Source organism: Anopheles merus, chromosome 3R, assembly GCF_017562075.2.
Source record: "Anopheles merus strain MAF chromosome 3R, AmerM5.1, whole genome shotgun sequence".
NCBI lineage: Eukaryota > Metazoa > Arthropoda > Insecta > Diptera > Culicidae > Anopheles > Anopheles merus.
Genome location: NC_054084.1, coordinates 29,787,592 through 29,797,453, shown reverse-complemented (window position 1 = coordinate 29,797,453; position 9,862 = coordinate 29,787,592).

The following is a 9,862-nucleotide window of genomic DNA, read 5'->3' as shown; positions in this document are numbered from 1 at the left end:
GAGAGAGAGAGAGAGAGAGAGAGAGAGAGAGAGAGAGGGGGGGTGGTTTATGCACCCTTAAAGCGAACTAAAAGCTTCTCTCCATCGACAGGAGTTTGACAGGCTCGGTACCAGTGTTGCATCGGTTTTGCGTCAGTTCAGAATTTAATACCACCCAGCGTGACTGCTTTGAAGGTGAGTAGAGCAAAAAGCAAAAACAAAAACAATCCTATTTTTAATTTCACTTCATTTGCTGTTGAATCAGCTGTTTAACTCACTCACAAGTCACTCTAAGCGGCGAACCCGGTGCTTTTTGCTCCGGTGCTCGGATCCATATGCAAGGGCTTCTCTTTCCCTCACTGTGCTCACCTGCGTTTTGCTCCTTATAATATCAATGCAAATTTTTGCATGTGCAACACGCATACGACGGCTCCCCGTCGTCCGGCCGTTATCTTCTTCCTGCCATAAATTGGTATATTAATATGAACCGTGTTTACGTCAATTCAAATTCCGCTACGTAAACCCACCAACGCGGACCGTACTTTTCCCTTTCACCGTTGTTTGCCGGGTGAGTTTAAAAAAAGCAAAGCAAAACGCAAAAACCACAATGGCTGTTTAAAGAGCAAGAAAAAAAAATGGCATGGCATGTGAAATGAAGGTAAAAAAATCAAAAACCCCTCGCACAACAATCATATCCGTTGGAATGGGGATGGGCGGAGGAAAAAACGGTTTGCATGCGTAATCAATGTACGTCCAGCAGTAGCAGCAGCCACGTTATATTCCGTACAGGAAACAAAAAGGCATTTATATTCATACATCTTCACTGCCGGTGATGGTGGTGAGGTGGTGCAAAATGGTCGCATGCATTATATTTTGCACAACCGGGCGCGTCACCGGGTCAACCCCTGTCGAAACCCTTGCCACGGCGAGACATTACGATGCGCCCATCCACTCGCGCTCGGTAGACGATTCCGGTAGAAGAATTCATTTCCGAAATCATTTCATGCCCGACCGGCACGATGGAATGGAAAATCAATTCACAAAACCTGTGGTGTTGGTTCCTTTTTTTTTGTTTCTCTCTACAAACAATTGTATCATGGGATTGCATTTCTCTGACGTATGCAAATGTTTAACAAATGGGGCCTCGCGCCGAACCATTCTACCAATCGTTCAATATTTCTCACTTTTCTTTCATTTGCATCGGACGACACATTATGTTTTCTAACCGAGCGAGCTTACAAACAAACTAAAGGCATCGAAGCAATTAAAAAAGCTCTTTTTACAGCATGCACCAAAACGTGCAAATTGGTAATTGCATTGTGAGACTCTTCCTTTTCTTTTTATTGGTCGGTACGTTTGATCCTCAAAACCGCTGCAGGCACTCCGTGTGGCACTAGAGAGTCCATTAGGGCGACGGGTTTGATTTCTTTTTATTTCATTTCCCTCTCGTGTACCACACCTGAATTGAGTTGTGTAAATAATCTACCTTTTGTTATAGAATGCAATTATTCACACCTTCTGTGGAGTGGTGTACAATTCAAGCGAAAGGGAAAAGGGGTGGCCAGTTAAAAGCCATAAATTTCACACACTTTATTGCCGAGTGGTGTCAGAAAATATTGTTTCCACTCGAATGCCCCCCCCCCTCCCTCGGGCTGGAAATGATAACAAACGAGGTGTAACGGGTCCGGTTTGTTTCTAGTTGATTAAACAAATACACACGGAATTGCTTTTCTTGTGAAATTATGCTTTAAGCCAATAGGGCGCGTAAAATCAACAAATTTAATCGATGTGTACACAAACAAAGTAACATATGCATGTTTGGTGTGAATTGGATGAGCTTTGCTACAATGGATTTGAAGCACTGAAGATGTTAATCAAGTGGAGCGAAATCGTAGTCTTTAAAATGGATGAAATGTTCCATCATTTTCATTAGTTGCTTTTTCTCTTTTAAAGAGATTGTTTGAGTGATACTGTTGAAAAACTATTGAGATATTTATCACATAAAAAGTACATTTCCCTTCACAGACTGCACTGTTTTTGCGCATTAAAAGTGCGTTATGGTATGTAACATACGAATCAAACGGTTTTGATAGTCCATGGCTAACGCCTTAATGTATGCAATATACCGAGTTGTGGTGCTAAGAACTATCTTTGGCGGTGTGTGCGAGCAGGGCGTGTGGAGAAGAACCAAAAGCTAGCTGAGCTGTTTGGCGGTCCAGACATCCTGACGGTCATCAAAGCCGAAAGGATACGATGGCTGGGGCACGTGATGAGGATGCCGGACTCATGCCCCACCAGGTAGGTGCTCGTCAGCAACCCGTTCGGCACGAGGCGTAGAGGAGCACAGCGAGCTCGCTGGCCGGATCTGGTGGAGACGATCCCGTCGAAGATCTGCGGAGGACTGCAGCCCAGGACCGAGTTTCCTGGAAACGGATTGGCGACCTGGCCATATCTACTAGACGTGCTCGTACATGAGCAGGCCAAGAAAAAGAAGATACCAAGTTAGGTTGTATTGGTTAGGTAATGTTGTACTAACAAATACTGCATCACAACGAAAAACGGCCATACAAAAGTACAACATGAATTAACATCCATAACACACTTAGACATAATTCAATAAAAAAATGCTCTCATCATAATCAAAATAAAAGGAAAAAGCCAACATTACCCCATTAGTTCATTGCTGAATTTGACATAAATATTGGTGACAAATATTATATTTGACATAAAGATTGGTACACTTTTTTCCTATTAAATTTCATGTCATGGTTATATTTTGTTTAAAAATCTTTAAATAAAATTACTTTAAAGAACTGTACATCTATAAAGTTTTTTAAAACTTTAAACAAATGATTAAATTGCATACCTTTAGGCGCTTTGTCAGGAAGTTCACATACGCCGTTAAATTATCATAAAAAATTATCTTCAGCCTGGATCTATGAAATGTTGCGGGAACAATTGTTGCCAATTCGTATGAACGAATGGTAAAACTCATGTTGCTGGGACATTTTTGTTACAAGAGAATCAAATCGATTTGCTTCATGTTTATTTGTTGCAGGAACATTTTTGGTCGTGTTTGCAAAGCAAAACGGGCAAAACTTAATTTTAATTTAATTTTAAAATGTTAATTGTTTAAAATGTTTAAAATGTGTAAATGTTAAAAAGGAAAAACCAGAAATGTTGCCATCGAGGAAATGTTTCCGCGACATGTTCATAGTTCATAGTTCATTCAGCCGTTAATGGGTAAATTTTAAGCGCATTGCATACCTTCAGGCGTTTCATACGAACCAAATTTAGGAGTCATTCAAGAGTCGGTACCAAAGAAAAATTAATGCTCTCACTGAAGCTCCAATAATTCCTTCACTTTACAGCGAAATGACGCATTGCAGACATACCAAGCGGCATGCCACCACAATTCTACATAATTAGTCGTGGTTTTCACATAGTCTTCGGGCTATCCAGTTTAAGCACCCTTAATGGACAGTTAAAGATATCGATAAACACGCAGGAGCAAATTAAATTCCATATCCTTAAGTTTTCGCCACCGTTACAGTGAGAAAGCAGGCGAGAAAATGCCCACCAAGACAGTTGAACAATGTAAACCAGTCCATGCAGATTGTCGCCGCGAACTAGTACGCCCGAGGCCACAACTTCGATTGAATTATAAATTTCTCCTCCCTCCCCTCAGTGCGATGGATAGCCATACACATACACAACACAAACGTGTATTAATGTCCCGGGGTGGAGTACGTGCAAGGTGCAAATAACACTCATTAACATTGCGGCCCATTTATCTGTGTGAGCCGTGTTTGTGTGTATGTATGTGCTGCAATCGATTGATGCGCTGTCGAGCACGGGCATTGATTGCTGCCAACCGAATCGGGAGGACGAGGGCTTTAGTTTTCATTACCCCGTCATAACACTAATTTGGCAGCCAATTTCATGATGATCAACAATGTTAATGTATTTCCGTTGGAAGCTGTCATTTATTATGTCATCCCTTCCCGCTTGCCACGGCACGGCAGGGAATGTTCTCAAGCCATCCCGCACAAGAGGGGATCTGTGTGGATCCGCAATTATGCACTATAATTAGGACGAAAAGAAAGCACTGCTGCGGGTTGGCAGGTGAAAGTGCTACATTTCAAAGCATTACCCAGATGCCGGGGATGCACCCGTTTGGAAGACCACCTCGTTCCACGTTACCTTCACCTTATCCTTCGCTCCTTTATCGCAACGGTCGGCATCGTTCCGCCCACCTTGATGCTCAGCAGGATAATCGATAGTTCACGGGTACCAAAAACCCGACGTTTATATCGCATTAATTGAAGCCATTAATTACGCGTTCCCGTACCATTCGCTAGAGGCGGTGATGAAGGGCGTGCCCGTGGCAGTCTAATCGCGGTACACAACCGCGAGATAATGATTTGAGGTTGCGTTTGAGGCACAATAATGCATTGCAAACCACAGCCGTGCCGTGCCCCGGAGATTGATCGAATGTTGTCGTGGTGGAGGAATGTTGGTTTAGCCTGGGGAACTGCTACTGGGGCAGGGCGGGATGAAATCACAATCCAATTTGATGGCACCTGTTTCATGTTTGATACCGTTTCCGGGCATACGTGTAATGTTTGTGGCCATGTTTTGGGTTATCGTAAACCGTGGTGTGTCCTGCTAATTAGCATTGCAAGGTGCGCTGTTTGTGTTTGCAGCACAAAAGATCGGAAATACCATTGACCGTGTGGGGAGACATTATTTGAACATATTTTGTCCATTAACAGACCATTCTGCAGCAATTCAAAACCGTTGAAATAATATTATGTCGAAGAAAGATGCGTTGAATTATACATTGCATAGATTTAGGCGATTTTTTTCAACAAGCTAGGTAATATTGCATCACTGTTACATTACTTTATTTCGTCTAAAAACCGCCCAAATGTATGCAAATTGCTTCACACAACTGTTATACTATCACCAATTAACCACCGATCTCTTTTGTGTTATTGATAAAATTGCTTAAAATAGTGATCTATTTATGCAACATAAATCGCACAATAATATTCGACGTTTTAATGCATCTTTAAATCTATTCACTCTTTCAAAGCGAGCCTTGGTAACTATCCATGCACAAGTAACAAATCTATAGCCAAAGACGATATCACCATTCTTCTACGTCTCACAACAGCCTGTTACTTCCTTCGACACAAAAATAACATCCTGTATGCTGAGATTTCTTGCAATCCCATACTGCTTTCAACCACCGAACTACTACAGGACCAACAGACAGGCACACCCCTTTTCGCTGGAAATCTTTAGCTTTGAATATTCATGATATGATTGCAGCAATTATTACCATTTATTCGAAACGTGAAGAAACTTTCCAATGTTTGCATTCCGACACAACCCCGCTCAACCAATAATGTTCCACGTCCAAACCACAAATACGAATGCCATTGCTCTATCCTTTCTGGGGCTTTTTTCCGACTCCTTCCCCCATCAGCATGATCTTCTCGACTAGTTTTTGCCAGCAGTACACGGAAAAACATACTCACCTCACCATACTCGCCTCGAAACCTTGCCGCATAGGATAGTGGGATGGGCCAATCAGGTCGGGTCAGGCTTTAAATTTGCCACCCCTGCTTGCATTCATCCCCTGCTCGATACCCTTGCTGCTGGTGGTCATTTACGTTTATGGTTTGGAATAAACAATCAATAGAACGCGCACGGCGACGACATGGAGAGGCCACGTATGGGGTGGATGGTTGAGTGAATTAAAGTGAATATTCTGCAAATTACGGTTTCGAACCCGTAACTGCCGCACTGATTACGATTCCGGTCGCGTCGCGTACGTGCCCACATATGCCCCGGGGCCGAATGCGTCAGGTGGCGTCAGAGAGCAAAAACGCACCCCGAAACGAGCGTTGACATGGCGACAAATGAAACCATTAGCCTAGGACGATGAACCTTTCGGGAGGGTGTTGTTTAGCTGTGTTTGCTTCTCGCCGCGGTGGTATCGATGGGTTCGATGGTGAGCTAATTTTATGGTGCGGAAATTGCTCGGAACCTGCTTGAACCTTGGAATTTGGATTGAGCTGTAAAGCTGTTTAATTAGTAATAAAACCATGCTGCATGTACACATTGCTGAGCAGCAACTAATCAACTTGAGAGCTTAACAACACTGCCACAAAAGGCTCGCATTCTCACATAAGAACATCCTTAAAAATGGACATCGAGTATAACACACCCCACGTAGACAGTTGATAGGTACAAAATCTCATCTTAAGTGCCTATGACATCATACAAGGTGCAGCAATGACGCTGCTGGTTGTTCTAGTGCACCACATTTCTGCCATTTCTTCGTCGAGAGTTGTGCTTGGTAAGCGTGGTGTACATGCAGCGCTAGCGCTTGCATGCTCCTTCTTTCCCAGCCAATCCCAACACTGCTATGACATAACGCGTGTCGAGTACGAACCTACAGAACACTTCATCTCCTTCCGCTTTACCAGGTTTCCAACCGGGAATGTTGAAGCTCTGGTGGCTCTTACGTTGCAGATTGGCATGGATTAACCGTTCCCTGTTGGTGACTGCATCAAGTGGGCGCGCACTGTAGATGAGAAACCTTCCTTCAAGTCATTGAACATTGGCACATATTCGTTGCCAGCTGCCCTACTGGGCGCTTTCGAGTGGCATCACGGTGCTTGTCAACATTGTGGCCGCGTAACGATACTTGATGTGTGACCGGCATGTCATGCATCGTTAGATATTTTATTCTATCTTCCAGCAGGGCTTCTTCTACCAGGACGAAAAGGCATGACACCAACAGTGACATTAAGAGGCTGTTGGCCGATGTGTAAGTAGGCAACAAATAAAGCTTGCTCCGCGTCATTGCACCAATGAAAGTATTATATACCTAGGTGATATAATTTGTCAGATTCATGTAGCATTGCTACATTCATAGTTTAACATAAATTATAATCAAAATGTGCTCTATGTTTTCTCTTTAATTCCTACTTATATCTTGTAAGCCTTCAAATATGCATTAATAAAAAGGTCGGTTTCAATAAAATTTTAAAACGACGGTTGAAATTTTACCATCAAACAGTTAACATTCTGTTATACATGATTTAATTAAAACCACAATACAAATATACATCCACACCAATCACAAATGGAAATTCTTGGAAATTTCCCAAACTATCACTAGGAAACTAATCAGTAAATATGAATCTGGATCCCTTGATCTTTCTATGCACTTCTCACACACGCTGCAGCACTTAAAGGTACATTACCAAGTAATGAAACACAAATAAAACACACGAAGCCCGGAGCTCACATCACGCCGGGAAACTATCCTGCTACACCAACCCACTACTCTCGGGAGACAATTCTTCAAGCCGAACCTTCATTTCTATTCCCCCCTGGTAAAAGCTTTGCATGTCAAGGACACTACTGACGTGTGAGTGTTTGAGTGAGACAAACAGCACGATTCGTCTTTTTTCAACTCGAGCAACTTCCAAAAGTTCGGTTAAAGTTCAGCTGCTTCGTATGCTAGCTTTGGAAAGTAACTTGGTTCGGCACTACTCGTCACCAGTGGCACACATATACAATTTCATTAATTAAAACATTTCAACTCACTGCAGGAGCGAGCTGTGGAGGAAAAGCGGGGCTTCGAAAGTGATTGGTTTCATGATGGTGAGTAGTTAAGTGATTTTTGTTGTGTGACCCAGCCAGAGAGATAGGAAGTGTATAAATAGATAATAATAAATTACAGCATATCAACTCCAGTTTAGAGCTTTGAATTGAGTTCTTCTTTGGATTTTCACAATGGCTTTTAGTGTTACATTGGAAAATCGAAAAATTCGCTTATTTATTTCGGAAGCCCACTGCCCAAAGCATTGCCATTATGTCCTGATTATGATTATTTAATTCAAATTAGGTTCAAAATTGTTATGTTATGCCGGATTGCTTTTTTGTTTTTTTTTCTTTTCTAATTTGACCAGAATTATCAATTTCGCACTCCTAGCTTATGCAAATAATTGACAATCCTATAGCATCCAATAATGGGAAAAGAGGTCATAGCCTAAATAACGAAGAGAAGCTAACATTGATCCTCACTCAAAACCGCATTCGGAACCGGATTGTTCCCGGCACATGCTAGAATGAAAGTGCAGCCCGCTTCAACCTGAACCGCGTGCACAGCGTAACTCTCGTAAATAAATAAATATGAAAATTCAATTAACAAAAGATGCGCGTTCAATGGAACTACATATCCTAGCCACGGCAACAGTTCCATCGCGTTGATAGGTAAGCCACGACTGTGACCATTGTTCGGAAAGGATTTGAAACAATGTACCTGTCCGGGTCAGCCATATTGTCATGCCTATTGAATACCATTTTTGTACATGCATATCGAAAGGACAATGAGTCAGGCCATGAGCTGGATGAATGCATCTATACAGTGCTCAAAGCCCGAACAAAGGTACAGTGAAACAATCATGAAGTTTCACACTCACCACGAATGCTGGCCACACCACACCATGCAAACGCCAGCGGACGATTAGTGTGGAGTGGAGCTATTAATTAAATCCAGAAGCCGTCACCAGTGCTTAGGGGCTTTGCTCGCTGTATCACTCTGGCTGTCAGGCTATGCAGCACCGTAGTTAACAACCGTGATTGATGAAATTTCTTCATCACTGCAGCATTACCGCCCTTCATTGCGTTCATCAAGCATGTTTAACCGCACATGAGTTTACGCTGATAGTGGAGCGAATTGCAATACCTATGCGCCAGAAGGTATGCAATTTGAAGATGTGGTGCAATGGAAATATAAATCGTTTGTCATTTATTTATTTAAGTGAAAATTAAAAATGCATCGACACAAAATTTTAAAGACTAATCAGCAATTAAATAATTAGCTTTTTAACATATTGATCATAATCATGCCCTAAGTAAGCTAAAGAGGGTCAATCATTACCACGAAATATATTAAAAACGCCTTAAGCTGCAAAACGGCTACAAAATCGCTCCTACACACTTTAAAGTCGGTGAAGAACAGTTCTTTTTGTTCTAGATAGGATCGTCCAGAACATATTTGTTTTATGTAGTATGTTTAATTCATGTATCGATATATTCATTTATTTTTTAAGGTTTTTGTCACTGGTTTCGCTCAGATCAACATTTCTATTTTACTCAATAAGCAGGATAAAAAATACGTTAAATATATTTAGCCTCTTCTTGTTAAAAATCAACTTAAAATCAACTACTTTATTAAACAAACGATTACACGAACAAACATCATCGAATATGATTTTTATCTTAGTTTCGTTCAACATTTTACTGCTTCTGCCCGCATAGACCTACCATCGATCGATTCCGATGAAAACATTCTTCTGCAACTGCAGCAACTGCAACAAACTACTTGCTCCATCTAACCGTCCGCAAACGCTCAAGTACAAATTTGTTTGTGCAGCGAATCACCCATCGCAAATGCAATTAACACTACGTTTGCAATAAAGCACTACGCATTCGAACAACGCCGAACGCGCCAGCGATCACCACGCTTGCCCGGCAACAATCCTATTGAATTGCGTGTACCGACAACCCAGCGCAACCGTCAACCCTGGCGCGTTCAACCGTACCCGATCCATCCATATGCCTGCGCTTCGATACTCAATTATTGAAGCTGTAATGAAATTCATGTGTCTGTGTCCCGCGAAGAGCGTCCGGGCAGAGCGGAGGAACACTCTCCGAATGGACATGATGTTTTCACCCTTCCGTACCACTTCCAATAACATCGCTGGCCACACTTCACCGCCCGCACGCTTGCACACAATCTCAACGGTGTGATTTCACCGGAGCCACTACACGCCGCCGGGATACCACATTCGTT